Source organism: Lissotriton vulgaris, chromosome 5, assembly GCF_964263255.1.
Source record: "Lissotriton vulgaris chromosome 5, aLisVul1.2, whole genome shotgun sequence".
Classification (NCBI taxonomy): Eukaryota; Metazoa; Chordata; class Amphibia; order Caudata; family Salamandridae; genus Lissotriton; species Lissotriton vulgaris.
The window spans coordinates 206650539-206667486 of record NC_141693.1 but is presented as its reverse complement, the minus strand read 5'-3'; the positions used below and the strand labels follow the sequence as shown (position 1 = coordinate 206667486).

Genomic DNA, 16948 nt, shown 5'->3' with positions numbered 1-16948 from the left:
AGGTCGGAGTCATCGACGTTCCGGGAGTGGACACCGATCGTCTGGTTCCAAGTCCTCAGGTAAGAGGCATGAGAGGTCGGAGCGACACCATCGATCCTCCGACCCGCCCCGTCGCTCGCACGATGCGACCGGGGGCTCGGGCGACACCGCCCACGCGGCTCCGCGGGAGTCGCAAGCGTCGCCGCCTGCCCCACACCTTCGGGTCCCTGGGCACGGCGCGTCGCAGGAGGAGGTCGAGAGGTACCTCATGGCCATGAGGTCCCTCCCTCCTCAGTCGGTTCCCGTGGCGCCTTCGGGCCGATCGGCTCCGTCTGGAGGTCCTTCCGGGTCGGGCGCTTCGGCCCCGACGACGTCGGGTGCTTCGGGCCCGGCGCCGCTGGCGACTTCGGTCCCGGCGCCGCGCGACCTCGCTGGATCCGGCCCCGGATCCGGGACCCCGCCGGTCGACCTTACGACCTCGCCGGCGCCGTCCCTTCAGGTGTCGTCCCCGGCAGCCGATGTGGTTGCCGACCCCAATGCTTCCTACGGTCCTGCTCAGGAGTCGGAGGGGCGCCGCTGGCCGCCGATTCCGTCGGCCTTCGGAGAGTTCTATACCCACGAGGAGGCCCTGGCTGTTAATCCTGGTCTTCAGGAGCCGGGTGACGAGGAGCAATGGGAGGGGTCCGAGGACCCTCTGGCACGTGATTGCCAGTCACATCAGGACTGGACATATGAGCTTGGGGAGGCCAGTGGTATTGACACCTCGCCAGACACTGGATTTACGTCGCCCCAGACTGTGGCTTCGGAGGCGGGTTCTGCTTACAGTGTAGTGTTGACGAAGGCAGCTAAGGCCTTAAACCTTCAGCTCCCCGTCGCGGCCGTGAGGACTAATCTCCTCACTGAGGTCCTCAAACAGCAGTCCGGCTCCGCGGAGCCCCTCCTGCCGTTCAACGAGGCCTTGTGTGACGTTCTTCTGGGCACTTGGTCCAAGCCCGCCACAGGCCCCCCTGTGGACAGGAACGTGGCCAGACGCTACCGCCCGGCGCCGGGCGACCCTTGCTTTTTGTCCACCCACCCCACCCCCGAGAGTCTGGTCATCCAGGCCTCCAACTCCCAGACCGCATTCCCGTCGGCCCCGCCCGACAGGGAATCCAAGAGATATGAGCAGTTCGGGAAGAAGGTCTTCTCGTCTGTGAGCCTGGGGCTACGGTCAGTAAACACCAACTGTCTCTTGGGCCGCTACACCCACACTCTGTGGGACACGGTTGCGGAGGTGCTGCCACAATGCCCTGAGGAGGTCAGGGCTAAACTCAGCCAAACCCTTGCGGACGGCCGAGATGCAGCACGTTTTTCTATCCGGTGTGGGCTGGATACCACGGACTCACTGGGCAGGGCGATGGCAACGACGGTGGCGGTTCGACGCCACGCCTGGTTGAGGTCCGCCAACTTCTCGGCCGATGTCCAGGCCACCCTCCTGGACATGCCGTTTGATGGCCGTCGCCTCTTCGGCGACAAGGCAGACCATGCGCTGGAGCGTTTCAAGGACTCCAGGGCCACGGCCAAGTCCTTGGGCCTTACGGCCCCACGCCAGCAATCGGGTGCCTTTCGCTCCTTTCGTGGCCACGGAAGGGGCGCCCCACCACGTACCGTCAGCCACGCGCCGCAGAATGTACAGCAACGCGGTGGCGGACGTGGGAACCGCCGTGGCGGTGGTCGGGGACAGCGGCGAGCCCAGTCCACACCTCCCTCAGCAGCCCCTGCCTCAAAACCTTCCTAGTCCGAGTTTTCAGGCCCATGTGACGCCTGTGGGAGGCAGGGTTCGCCATCACCTCTCCCACTGGCATACAGTCACTTCGGACAGGTGGGTGCTGCAAATTGTCCGAAGGGGTTTCTCCCTCCCCTTCGAGTCACCCCCTCCATCCATGCCACCTCAATGCCACCGTGTGTCGGGGGATCACTTGCGACTTCTGCAAGAGGAAGTTTCGGCCCTCTTGGCCAAGAGGGCCATCGAGCGCGTTCCTGGGCCAGAAGTAGGACGTGGCTGTTACTCCCACTACTTTCTGGTACCCAAGAAGGGCAAAGGGGGCCTACGCCCTATCTTGGATCTGCGGAACGTCAACGGCTTCCTCCGTACGGAGAAGTTCAAGATGCTCACTTTGGCTCAGGTCCTGGCTGCCCTGGACCCAGGAGACTGGATGGTAGCGTTGGACTTGCAGGACGCCTATTTCCACATCCCCGTCCTGCCGGCCCACCGGCGTTACCTGCGGTTCACGGTAGGCCAAGAGCACTTTCAGTTTACCGTGCTCCCCTTCGGCCTTACCAGCGCCCCACGGGTGTTCACGAAGGTGATGGCGGTGGTCGCAGCCCATCTGCGCAGGCAAGGGGTGTCAGTCTTCCCCTACCTCGACGACTGGTTGTTGAAGGCGGGCTCGCCCCAGACAGTCGTCAGCCACCTCCAGACTACGGCCGACCTCCTGCACTTGCTGGGGTTCTCCATCAATGTGCCGAAGTCACACCTGTGTCCCTCTCAGAAGCTCCTCTTCATCGGAGCGGTTCTCGACTCGGCGCAGTTTCGGGTTTACCCACCCGAGCAGCGGGTCCGGGATATTCAGGCTCTGATTCCTGTCTTCCGGCCGTTATCCCGGGTCTCGGTCAGGTTGACGCTGCGGCTTCTGGGACTGATGGCCTCCTGCATCCTTCTGGTGCGTCACGCCAGGTGGCGGATGCGGGCTCTGCAGTGGGACCTGAAGTTTCAGTGGGCCCAGCATCAGGGCAACCTGTCCGATCATGTCCTGATCTCGGAGGGCACTGCGAAGCAACTGCAGTGGTGGCTCACGGACCGCGACTGGGTCAGTGGCAGACCCCTCTCCCTACCCCAGCCGGAGCACGTAGTTGTGACGGACGCGTCCCTCCAAGGCTGGGGAGGCCACATGGGAGAGGCTGAGATCAGAGGCCTCTGGTCTCCGGCGGAGTCCCGGCTCCATATCAACCTTCTGGAGCTGCGGGCGATTCGTCTAGCACTGAAGGCATTCCTCCCCTCTGTCCGTGGGAGCGTAGTGCAAGTGTTCACCGACAACACCACCGCCATGTGGTACTGCAACAAACAGGGCGGTGTGGGGTCGTGGACCCTTTGCCAGGAGGCTCTGCGCCTCTGGCAGTGGCTGGAACATCAGGGCGTGACCCTGGTGGTTCAACACCTGGCAGGCTCTCTGAATGCCAGGGCGGACGAACTCAGCCGCCGGTGCATGATGGATCACGAATGGCGTCTGAACTCGGATGTGGCGCAAGGTCTCTTTCGACAGTGGGGAGAGCCTTGGTTAGATCTATTCGCCACAGAAGAGAACGCGCAATGTCAGCAGTTCTGCGCGTTGGAGTTTCCAAGGCGGCACTCGCTCGGAGACGCTTTTCGTCACGAGTGGAGCTGCGGTCTGTTGTACGCCTTTCCGCCTATACCACTTCTGCCCAGAGTGCTGAAGAAGATCAGGCGCGACCGGGCCCAGGTCGTCCTTGTGGCTCCGGACTGGGCACGAAGGTACTGGTATCCCGAGCTACTCAGCATGTCAGTCGATCCCCCGATTCGTCTGCCTCTTCGGGAGGACCTTCTGTCGCAGCAGCAGGGGACGGTCCTGCACCCGAACCTGTCCAGTCTCCACCTACAAGCTTGGAGATTGAGCGGCGGCAGTTGAGGCCATTTGACTTGCCTATCGAAGTCTGTGATATCATTCTGTTAGCCAGGCGTCCCTCCACAAAGTCGGTATACGCCTGCCGGTGGAACAAATTTGTGGCATGGTGCACAGCAAAGGCTGTGGATCCTCTCTCTGCACCCCTTTCGGAAGTGCTGCTCTTTCTTCTTTCCCTTGCCCAGCAGGGCTCTGCTCTGGGCACTCTTAAAGGGTACCTTTCTGCTCTATCAGCCTTCTTCAGGCTACCAGATCAACCTTCTTTGTTCAAGTCCCCTATCGTGAGTAGATTTCTGAAGGGCATCACACACATGTTCCCTCCTGGCCCCTTCGTGATGCCCCAGTGGGACTTGAATCTGGTTCTCACCTATCTGATGTGTGCTCCCTTTGAGCCACTTCATAACTGCCCTCTTCGTCTCCTTACTCTAAAGACGGCCTTCCTGGTTGCCATCACCTCTGCCAGGAGGGTGAGTGAGCTCCAGGCTCTTTCTTCTTCTCCACCTTTCCTGTCTGTCCATCCTGATAAGGTGGTGTTACGTACACGTCCTTCCTTTCTGCCCAAGGTTGTCACGGCCTTCCACATCGGGCAGTCCATCACCTTGCCCACCTTCTTTCCGCCTCCGCACCCCTCGAAAGAGGAGGAGAGGCTCCACCGTCTGGATCCAAAACGTGCGCTCTCCTACTACCTAGACCGCACTCGCCAATTCCGGGTGGATGACCAACTCTTCGTTGGTTACGTGGGCGCGAAGAAGGGAAAGGCTGTACACAAGAGGACCATCTCCAGGTGGATCATCTTGTGCATCCAAGCATGTTACTCCATGGCGAGGAAGGAGCCCCCGGCTGGATTGCGGGCTCATTCCACTCGGGCCACGGCAACGACAACTGCCCTGGGCCGCGGTGTCCCCCTGCAGGACATCTGTCAGGCAGCCACGTGGGCCTCGCTGCACACGTTCGCAAGACACTACTGCCTGGACAGTCAAGTCCGGAGGGATGTCTTCTTTGGCCGTTCCGTCCTCCAGGACTTTCTGGTGTGATATTGGTTCGCAGACCCAGCACCGGGGTTGGTATTGCTGGGGTATCTATTCTAAGGTAAGGAATCTATCACTAACGTGTCTCTTTCAGATGCACAAGTTACTACTTGTGTAACGATATATCTGTAAGAGACATTAGTTAGTGATAGATTCCTTACCGCCCTCCCATCCTCCCCGTTCTGCGAACCGATATTTAGGGTTAAGGTCATCCCCTTTCAGGGCCCTAGTTTCATGGCACCAGTGTTAGTTCTATCATGGCTCTGCGTATCTGGCGCGGAAAAGCTGTGTTATCAGAACTGACGTCAGCGCGCATGGGCGCCGTCTATATACTCCGATGACGTCATCCCGGCGCTCACGACGCCGACGACGGACGCGGAGCCGCAGACGACGCCTACCAGCGCGCAGGGGTATTGCTACGCAAAAATTTCCGGATCCAGTCTGACGCCTGGGGATATTCTAAGGTAAGGAATCTATCACTAACTAATGTCTCTTACAGATATATCGTTACACAAGTAGTAACTTGTGCTGCTGGTGACAAGGGCCTGGGTGACGGTTTTTCTCGTGTCGGGAGGGATCCACTTGAAGATCCTACGGAGCATTCGGAGGGTGTTGAAGCAGGATGCAGAGACGGCGTTGACTTGCCTGGTCATGGAGAGGGTGGAGTCGAGGATGACCCCTAGGTTGCGTGCGTGGTCTGTGGGTTCTGGGGCAGTGCCTAGCGATGTGGGCCACCAAGAGTCGTCCCAGGCTGATGGGGTGGGTCCGAGAATGAGGACCTCTGTCTTGTCTGAATTCAGCTTCAGTCTTCTGTCCTTCATCCAGTCGGCTATGGCCTTCATTCCTCTGTGGATGTTGGCTTTGGCGGTGTGGGGGTCTTCGGTGAGGGATATGATCAGCTGGGTATCGTCAGCATAGGAGATGATGTTGAGGTTGTGTTGACGAGCGACGTGGGCGAGCGGTGCCATGTAGATATTGAACAGCGTCGGGCGGAGGGAGGATCCCTGTGGGACGTCGCAGATGATCTCAGTGGTTTTTGACCGAAAAGGTGGGAGGGGGACACTCTGGGTTCTGCCAGAGAGGAAGGATGTGGTCCAGGCCAGGGCCTTCTCTTGAATTCCGGTGTCATGGAGGCGTACTGATAGGGTGCGGTGGCAGACTGTGTCAAAGGGTGCTGATAGGTCCAGGAGGATGAGGGCGGCTGTTTCTCCTTTGTCCATTAGGGCCCTGATGTAGTCAGTGGCGGCGATGAGGGCGGTCTCGGTGCTTTGATTGCTGCGAAAACCGGATTGGGAAGGGTCCAGGATATTGTTGTCTTCAAGGTAGCGGGTTAGCTGTTTGTTTACAATCTTCTCTGTCACTTTTGCCAGGAACGGGAGCAGCGAGATGGGCCGGAAGTTCTTGAGGTCCTTGGGGTCCGCCTTGGGTTTCTTCAGAAGGGCGTTGATCTCGGCGTGCTTCCAGCTTTCCGGGAAGGTTGCTGTCTTGAAGGAGCTGTTGATAGTTTTCCGGAGGTGGGGCGCGATGGTTGTGCTGGCTTTGTTGAAGATGTGGTGAGGGCAGGGGTCGGATGGGGATCCGGAGTGGACGGAGTTCATGGTTTTGATTGTGTCTTCGTCGCTGACGTTGGACCAGGCGGTCAGGCGGCTGGTGCGGATGGTGGTCGCGGGGGTACTGAGCTCAAGGTGGCTGCGGGGGTCTCGGAGTTGAAGCTGTCAGGGATGTCAGTGATCTTGCGGTGAAAGAAGGTGGCCAGGGGGTCGCACAAGTCTTGTGATGGTGGGATGTCGTTGGTGTTGGAGCTGGGGTTGAAGAGTTCTTTCACAATGCTGAAGAGCTCTTTGGAGTTGTGTGCGTTGTTGTCAAGACGGTCTTTGAAGGCGGTCCTCTTGGTGGTCCTGATGAGTTGGTGATGTTTGCAGATGGCGCTCTTGTGGACTGTGTGGCTGTTAGGTGTTTGGTCGTGGAGCAATTTCTTCTCCAGCTGCCGACAGGTGTGCTTGGGGGTACGGAGGGCTTTGGTGAACCAGGCAGCTTTCTTGTTGGTGTGGTTGGTTGCGGAGGTCTTGAGAGGGGCGAGGGTGTTGGCACAGTCGTTGATCCATTGTTTGAGGTTGGTCTCGGCGGTGTCGGGGTCGGTGGGGTAGGTGGATGGTCTCAGGGCGAGGGTGGTAGTCGGTCCTTGGTGACCTTGCCCCAGCAGCGGCGTGGCAGCTGTTGGGTGCGGTGTTGTGTGGTGGGTTTCCTGAAGGTGAAGTGGACGCATCTGTGGTCGGTCCAGTGGGGTTAGGTGGTGTGGTTGAAGAAGACGTGGAGGCTTGTAGAGAAGATGGGGTCCAGCGTGTGTCCTGCGGCGTGGGTGGGTGTCGTCACAAGCTGTTTGAGTCCGAGGTTGTCTATCAGGGCGGTGGAGTTGTTGTTGTTGTTATTCTCGAGGTGGAAGTTCAAGTCCCCGAGGAGGATGTAGTCCGTGGAGGCGAGGGCGTGGGTGCTGACTAGGTCGGCGATGGTGTCGCTGAACTGTGGTCTTGGTCCGGGTGGTCTGTAGACAAGCTTTCCTCGGAGGGTCGTGTTGGGGTCGATGTGGATCTGGAAGTGCATGTGTTCGGCAGTGGTGAGGGTGTCGTCGGTGTTTGTCGAGACTCTGAGGGTGTCCTTGTGGATGATGGCGATTTACCCTCCGACTCAGTTGGTGCCGTCTCTGCGGGAGATCTTGTAGCCCTGTGGGATGGCTATGGCGATGTCTGGTGCTGAGGTGGCGTTCAGCCAGGTCTCCATCAGGAAGGCGACGTCGGGCGGTGGTGTCTAGGAGGTCCCAGAGTTCGATGGCGTGCTTGCGAGCGGAGCGAGTGTTGAGGAGGATGCAGCGGAGGTGGTTGGGTTCTCTGGTTGGTGGTCTGGATGCTGGTGAATCTACAGTTCCGGCAGGCGAAGGGCCCTTGGGTGCGCTTCGGTGGCCTGGTAGCAGGGGTGGTCTCGTCCGGTGTTGTGTGCGTGGAGGGTGCTGGAGTCGTAGTGCAGTTTGGCGTTGCGTGGGGCGCGGGGTCCAGGGGTTCTGGCACTGGGCGTGGTCCAGGCGCGGACGGGCGCAGACTGGCTTGCCATTGGCGTGCCAGCGGCGCGCCCTCCATATGAGGGGTACAGGGAGGGAGGAGCAGCTGGGAGGTGGGAGTGGGGTGGTCAATGGGGGACACAGGGACGCAGCCGCAGGAAACCGGCAGGGGGACACGGAGGGCGGGGGAGGAGAGAGGGGGCACGGGGCAGAACGGGCACAGGGGAGCACAGGTAAAGGGCACTGGACCAAAAAGAAGGGCACTGGAACAAAAGAGGAACAGTCTCAGAAGCGGTCACAGGTCACAGGCAGGAACGGGCACACAGGAGCACAGGAAGGGCACTGGAACAACGAAGAGCAGTCTCAGTGGCGATCACAGCTCACAGGGGGCTGGGCGGCGGTGAGGGGAGCGACCTGCCTGTTGACAGGGTCAAAGGTATATGATTGAATGAATGGGCTGTAAAATTCTGACGAGCTGAAAAAGGGTCCACACGTTTCAGAACCCGGAATTTCTTTGGGGGTTCTTTCTCAGGACGGGGACTGGGTCAAACACTGTATAACACATAAGCAATTACAAAAAAGGTGATTTTTTTTTAAAAGTACTATTCGCTAAAAGTATTACAGGTCTCTCCTTACCCTTCAAAATATGGTTTAAGCACCAAGTGGGGATGGTTGTATTTACGGGTTTCTGAAAGTAGTAGAGAGCAAAGTTAGCACTTCATAGCCTTGTGCAACAGACGACTGTAAATGTTGGTAGACTCCATTAGAAAATAATGGAGGTGACATACAACTAATACCCCATATGAAATAATATTAAATTAAATTATTTAAAATGTTAAAAATATATACAAATTGAATGAAAAAAACTAGAAATAAAACATATATTTTAATAACATTTTTTAAATAAAAAATTTAGGGCGGCATACATTTTGATTGAAATATAAGAGTAACACGATGATTCTTATGCAATTTCTCTAAGCAGCACTTTAAACTGGTGATTGCCAGTGGAAAAAAGCAGCATGAGATTTATATATGGTATGGTGCCTCTCATTCAAACAATTTGATAGGTGGATTATTGGATGAATCAGGTCCTAACGATGGTCAAGTAAAACTATAGGAGTGGGACCAGAACTTCAACCTTTTTGATCCGTGTAGGGCAATTACCATCATTACTGGAAGGGTTGTTGAGAAATCTGTGAAGAGTGATCACCCTTTTCTGTACACATTTTGTGTTGCATTCATGCTTCCTCCTCCTATTTTGTCTGTATAGCTTTGTTTTGTTCCTTAAAAATGTGTGACATTGTGATGTGTCTATGTTTTTAAAGGGGAGGGTCTGGAGAGTTTTTTTCAGATTTAATTTGGGGGACAAATATAACCATTTGTGTATTATGAAACTGTATTAACTATGGATAATATGTAATAAAAAGCTTTAGCGAAAACAAATATATATATATATTCACTGAAAAAACCATAGGTTATAGATTATATATAGTTAGGGATTAGCATTTACAAAACCTTATTTTACTCGCACAAAACCATTGAAATTCGCATATATAGTTAGTTCCACTAACTATATATCGCGCACCCGCAATCCACTGCTAATGATGTCACATATTACATCATTCATGACATGGTCAGTGACATCACTGATGACATCTCAAATGGCATCACTGATGACATCACTGATGACAGCATCCAGTGACTGTATGTTTCTGTAAAGTTAAAATATGTCTTACATATTGAAGAATGAGTGGATGTATAAATGTCTGGATGAAGGATTTAGTAGGTGCATGACTGACTGTATGAGTGAGTGATTAAATGTGTCTCACTGAGTGCATGGGTTAGTGACTAAACTGTCTTAATTTGTGCATCATTATGTCTGTTGTTCTGTAAACTGCTGCATGTGTTAATCAGTAGCTATATACGTAAGTATATGGGTTATTGATTGGTTGTCCAAGTATTTGTATGGGAGACTGAGTAAGTGTGTGGGTGACTGGGAGGGGTATGACTCTGTGCATAGATGTGTGAGCAGTTGATTCACTAGATGTATGAGTTCAAAAGTGCATGTGGAAACAGCTGTATGGGCAGTTGACTGTGTGCATGAGTGTATTGGTGAGTGAATGGATATCTCAGTGCTACATGTCAAAGTAAGTACATATGTAAAACACAGTACATGTGAGAGTTGACATATATAAATAACTGTGCATAAGAGCCAGTGAATGTGTGAGTGGCTGTATGGATCATTGTGAATTTCAATCAAGGATTGTATAAAAGAGTAAATATGTGTTAGTATATGTTTGAATAAGTAAGGTGTGTATAACTGTATAGTTGAGGAAATGGAGGTGTGATTGATTCTTTGCATGACTGACTAGGTGTGTGAGTAACTCCATGGATGAGTGACAGTCTGTGAGTGTCTGTTTACTCTGAGTGTATGTAAGGTTATATTAGAGTCTGAAGAGGTTCAACGTATTATCACATGAATGATATCATCAGTGATGTCATCAGTGATGTCATTTGAGATGTCATCAGTGATGTCACTGACCATGTCATGAATGATGTAATATGTGACATCATTAGCAGTGGATTGCGGGTGCGCGATATATAGTTAGTGGAACGAACTATATATGCGAATTTCAATGGTTTTGCGAGTAAAATAAGGTTTTGTAAATGCTAATCCCTAACTATATATGGTTTATAACCTATGGTTTTTTCAGTGAATTTTTAAGGTTTTGTAAAAGCTAATTCCTAACTATATATGGTCTATAACCTATGGTTTTTTCTGTGAATTTCAATGGTTTTTTAATAGTAAATATCAAATGCTGTAAAATGTATTCTTATTTTAATGCAAAAATATATTTTATATGTTTTAAATAAAAAAAAATTATGCATCTGCCAAACCCTGACCTCTTAATAGTGCACTGTGGTGGAAATGATTTGGGCACTATGACTGGGGTTGGTCTTGAAATGCTTTTAAAGAACACCTTTCTTCATTTGATGACACTTTTTCCCCAAACTGCCTTGGTATATTCCAATATATGTCAAAGACAGAAATGTAAGTGGTCCAACCAATTTTTTCCACAATTTGAGAAAGCACGGAAACATGTGAATAAATCTGTTTCTGCTTACATGAGAGACTATGGAATGGGTTTAATATACAACAATAACTTGCGTTACAACATTCAAGACATCTACAGAAGAGATGGTGTGCACTTCTCCGATGAAGGGAATAGAATATTCGTCCTTTATTTAAAAGTGTGCATTGGAACCTACTTGTAGGTACCTAAATTAGCCACAGAACCCAATAGCTCTTTTCAGAGCTACCCTAACTCTGATCATTCAAAACGTTTATCTTTTTCTAATTGTTTTTTTTTCCACCAAAGTACGCTCCCCGGTTCGCTTACCGGTGCGCTTACCGGGTGCTCCCCCGCGAAATTTTCAATTTTTTTTTATTTTTGCATATATCCGCGTCCTAATCCCCCCTCAGAAAACCTAGAGGGTCACAAAGTGTCTACCGTGCCCCCTTCTACCCATTCCGAACATTGTTTGTCCTCCATCTTATGTCTCAATTCTACCAATACACAAAATGGAGGACTCCCGTAACGCTGCCGGTTCGCGTATCGGGTGAGCGCACCGGTAAGCGCTCGATTAAAAAAAGGTGGGAAAGTAATTTACAGAAAAACCACTACAGACACTTTCATCAAATATAGAATAGGCCCTACTACATAGCAGTCCCTACCATTTACCCAAATTTGATGGAATTCCATTGTGAAAATTATGCTGTAAGCCTGACTAAATATCCTGAGGTAAATTACCAAATAAAAACACTTATGAAGTGTTAGAATTGACAACCAATCAAAATGCTACTTTCAATATCTTCTATTATTTCATGACATTTGATTGGTTATGTACCTGAATATATATAAAGAAAGAGAGAGAAACACAGCCATTTTGACTACTTCTTCCTGAAGTACATATCAAGTGCATTTCAACTGAGAACTTAAACTTCTTTTTGAAAGGTAAGATGTTATTTTAAAAACTGAAGTATGTTCTGCACTTTAAGTTAATTAGGAAAACATTTTCTGATAGTTATATACTATCCCTCTGTAATAGTTATAGAATAAGATCGACTTCTCTTTTTTAGTTATGGATGGAGGTAGGCTTGTCTTGAATAATTAAGAATTAACTTAGGCTATATCACATACATTTTTTTATATTTCTACTTCCAGTCTGATACCATACACTACCCAAAGATAAAATCACTGTTTAAAAAACCAAACTACCTGTCTAACAGTGCCCTATCTGTACTGATATATTTTTTTTAAATTAATTTTACAGCACAAAAATGGAAGGAGAGAAAAAAAATAACTTCGAAATTGTTGCAGAAAGCAACAAAGATACAGAAATTGACTCTGAATTCTATGATGAATCACGGGACTTTGAACTTCTGCAATGTGTAGAATCAGTAGATTACCTAATTGAAAATGAGAACATTTCTGACAATGAATTATTAGAAGTTCTTTTTAATTTTGAAAACGAATCAGAAAAATAAATTTATATTTAATAATTCAAAAATTGTTTGAGACATTATTCATTTTTATATGTATTTTTTAAACTAGTAGCAAATTGATTATAATGTAAAATCAGACTTTAAATATACTGTGCAACTTTTTTGTGTTACATAGTAAGTTTGCTCATAGTTACTTCCTTTCTTCCACTATATTATCTCCAATGTGTATTTAACATCTCTTTATCATCTCCTGCCTCCATGGTGTTTCTGCTTTCCTGACAGACTACGCTATGAATTCCATATACCCCAATAACTTCTGAAAAAACATGCAAGACATTTACAAAGAAAACAGTGTATTTTTATTTTTAGACTCTGCATTGGTACCTATTTATTTATTTTTATTTATTTTAGGCGATTTGTTAAGCGCTCAATTACCCGTGGGTGTCTCGGCGCTGAGAGAGAGAACTGGTCCATGAGGAGTTATTGCGTGAATAGCCAGGATTTTATCTGCTTGCGGAAAGAGAGAAGAGATGTGGAGGCTTTGATGTAATGTGGAAGACTGTTCCATAGTTTAGAAGTGGTAACTATGAAGGATCTGTCTCCCCAGGAGACTTTCTTAGTCCTGGGAACCTGCATGAGTCCAGCGGTTGAGGATCTTAGGGATCTGGCAGGTTTGTAAGGACAGAAGGAATCTTTCAAATACGCTGGACCTTGACCATGAATTGCTTTATAGGCAATACAGAGGGCCTTGAACTTAGTTCTCTTCTTTACAGGCAGCCAGTGAAGCTCTCGGAGTGTCCCAGAAATGGAGGCATACTTAGGACATCCCGTAATCAATCTGGCCGCCGCATTTTGCATGCACCAGTTGTAATTTCTTTAGAACACCTTCTTGAGCATTGACTAGCAGACCATTACAATAGTCAATGCGGGCCATGATGAGTGCACTAATCAACGTTTTTGTCATATTCATGGGAAGATAAGGTAGGAGTTTTTTATCATTCTCAAGGTATAGAATGAGGAGGATACTACCGCGTTGACGTGGTGCATGAAGGTGAGTTTGGTGTCCAGTATAACTCCGAGATTTCTTGCCTTGGTCACAGGGGAAGGGGGGGGTCCCAGGGCATCAGGCCACCATGTGGGAGACCAAGCAGGGGAGAGATTGCCAAACAGCATCACCTCTGTTTTATCGGAGTTTAATTTCAGGCAGTTTCTTGCCATCCAATTACTTATTGCCAGCATTCCCAGATTAAAGTTGGCGGCCACTTCATCTCCATTTTTGTTTATGGCTAGGACAATCTGGGTGTCGTCGGCGTAGGATGTAACTGCCAGGTGATGGATTTTTATGGTCCTCGCTAAGTCTGACACATAGATGTTGAATAATGTGGGACTTAGCGAGGACCCCTGGGAAACACCACAAGGAAGAGTGAAGGGAGGTGAGTTGAAGTTGCCAAAGGCAACGGATTGAACTCGATCGGTGAGGAATGAGGCAATGAGTTCTTTCGCTGCACCCGTGATGCCTGCCGTTTCGACACGGTTGATCAAAGTGGAGTGATCGACCGTGTCGAAGGCCGCAGACAGGTCCAGCAGAATGAGCACTGCTGATCCTCCACTGTCCAGAGACTTCCTGATTTCCTCTGTGGCTTTAATAAGCGCAGTTTCCGTCCCGTGTCCCTTCCGGAAGCCAAATTGTGTTTCGTCCAGGCAGTTGTTTTGATCTATAAAATCTGAAATTTGTGTATTCATTATTTTTTCCACAATTTTGGCAGGGAGTGGGAGGCAGGCGATAGGACGATAATTGGCAACTATCGTCGGATCAAGTGAGCTTTTTTTGATAAGAGGTTTGACAATGGCTTTTTTCCAGATGGAAGGAAAAGTAGTGGACAGGAACATTGTATTAAAAATATCGGTGAGTTTAGGGCTTATAATTTCGGGGAAGTTTTTGAGAATGGCGGGGGGACATGGGTCTTCCGGAGATCCGGAATTCGTGGTGCGTAAGAGATGAGACACCAATTCAGAGGAGATCTGAGAAAATTCCTGGAAGGAACTGGGAGGGTTTGTTCGAGGGGGGTTGGTAGAGTTCATGTCCGACGGAGTTTGGTCATTAGAGGCGGAGTGAGGTTGTCCAGTACCATTGGCATGCGCTTTAAATTGGGAGAAGATGTCCGTGACTTTTTTTTGGAAATGGTTTGCCAGAGAGTTACATAATTCTTGGGTATATGTAATAGGGGTGGATGCTGTTTGTCCAGAGAGACGCGTCACTACCTGGAAGAGTTGTTTGGTTGAGTCTTGAGCGAGATTAATTTGACTGCTATAGTACTTACTTTTCTCCTTGATGATTAGTTGTTTGTAGTTAAGCAGCATGATTTTATAGAGGGCTTTTTGCTCTGTTGGTACTTAAATAAAAAAAATAAAAAATAAAAACAAAAAGAACAATCAATAAACATACAATATTTGAACATTCTTTCATCCTATTTTCCCAATATTACGCTTCGCGGACCGCTTCCCGGTGCGCGTACCGAGCGCTCCCCCCGCAAAAAAACGAAAATAATAATTTTTTTTTGTTTTCCCCGCGGGGCCCTTTTAAAGCCCCCTCATCAAACCTAGGGGGTCAGGGAGGATGTACTCTGCCCCCTTATGCTCATTTCCCCCTTTGTTTTTGCCACATCTTGTGTCTCGATCCTACCGAGACACAAGATGGCGGCCGCTCCGGACTGTTTAGAATGTTCACAGTCGCCAGGGAGCCAATCCGCTTCTCCTAGCGAAGTTCCGTTACGCGTCAGGTACGCAAACCGGGGCGTTAACCGGGACGCTGTCACAGATATATCTGCTTTTTGAAACGGTAATTTCTCAAAATCCACTGGAGCACATATATTGAGACATAGCAAAGGCACGTCGGGCAAATCATATCTACAATTTTGCCAACTTTCGTGTAAATCCATTCAGCCGTTCGAGCTAAAAGTGATTCCAACCGCCCTATGGAAAAATGAATGGGAAAAACGCGTTTTGGGACCCCCCTTCTTTCTCGGCCCCCCCTTGACGAAACCCCCCCAAATTTTCAGGGGCTGCTCAGAAACAAAATGTGCCATTTTCCTGAAACTTTCAGCCAATTCCGTCCACAAACGCCAAAGTTATTCGACATAGAATTTTCAGAAATCCCATAGGAAAGAAATCCTAACTATATATACCTATTGCACTTCTCCATTGTTCCTACACCCTTTTTGATGAGATTATTCAACCAATAGAAAAATGATGTGATGCCCAGGGTCATTTGTTAAAGTTCTGTTGTCAGAGGGGCTTCAAGTTCCTTAGGCCATATTTCAGTAGGCTGGCAGATTTGCCATCGTTGGCAGGTCATAGTTTCAGCCTTTGCAGTATGAAGCTTTAGATGGTTATCACCTTCGATGTTTCAATGACACGAAGGCAGTCATCGAGTTTTGAATTTTAGAGGTCTTCAGAGCCATCCATTTTTAAAAAGATTTGAATGTCATTTGCATATTGCCAATTGGTGAGTTTGTATGCTTTAATCAGATTGGTAAGTGGGTTAAGTAGATGTTTAATAATAGATGGGATATGATGGACCCATGAGGAAGGCCACGTGAGGAGGTAATGTAGAAAGGGTTAGGTAGGCTACACTTTTTCTGTCTGGGAGATAAGAAGCAATCCATTTTAAAGCATTTTTACCAATTCCGATATTGTGAAGTCTTTGCAGTAGTGTGTTGTGGTGGATAGTGTCAGATGCAGCTGATAAATCCAGAAGTAATAAAGCAGCTACTCTGTTTTAGTCATTTAGAATTTTCGATCATCCAAGATGAATGTAATGGCCGACTCTGTGCCTTTTCATGGTCTGAAACTGTTCATAAAATGTCAAAAGACTCTTATGTGATACCAAAAACTAGATGTGACCCTTTATTTGCCAACTTTAATTTGCAGGATGTTGACTTTAGCTTTACAAAACATGAATTGGAAATGAAATGTGATGATTCCACTATGGATAATGCCAGTGATGTTCTAAGGGATTTAGGTTTTACAGTAGATTTTGCACCATCTAGTGGTTTCAAAATCAAATCTACTATTTAATCTTAATGTGGCACATCATAACATTGAGGCATTCCACAGTGTTATGATTTAAGCATTTGGCAGGCTTCAGTATACTGATAACACATCTAAATATAATACTCTGACTAAACAACAGAGAACTGCCATAGAGTTTGATGAAAGAGCCCACAATAGTGATCAAACCATCCGACAAGGAAGGCACTGTAGTAGTGATGAATATCTTTGAGTATAACGCCGAGAGACAACTTAGCCACCAAAACTGTTATGCTGGGCAACATACAAAAATTCAATCCATACATTTCACGATCTGTTGTGGGATTGGTACTCAGAAGGTTTGTTAGATATAGATGAACACATGTTTTTGACAACCCTGCAGTACCCTATCTATATTTACTTCCAAAGGTACATGAAATACCACTAGACTTCCCCGTTCCCCCCCCCCCCCCTCCCATGGAAGTTTACTTGATATTTCTAGATAATTTTCTCTGTCTTCTTATGTAATGCCCCTGAAATAATTTTGTAAAGACAGCACATATTTTCTGCGTTGGATAGATGATATTGAATGGGACGAATCTTACTCCATGGTCACTCTGAATGTATGCTAACTGTTTACATGTATCGAGAAGAAAATGGGAGTTGATGCTTA

At 48.8% G+C, this 16948-nt stretch overlaps 1 protein-coding gene across 1 annotated transcript in view; it reads left to right on the top strand.

Annotated features, from left to right (window-relative positions):
• Positions 1-16948, top strand: part of FBXW5 (F-box and WD repeat domain containing 5) — a 126513-nt gene that overhangs the window by 11679 nt on the left and 97886 nt on the right. The gene's annotated exons all lie outside the window — the stretch shown is intronic.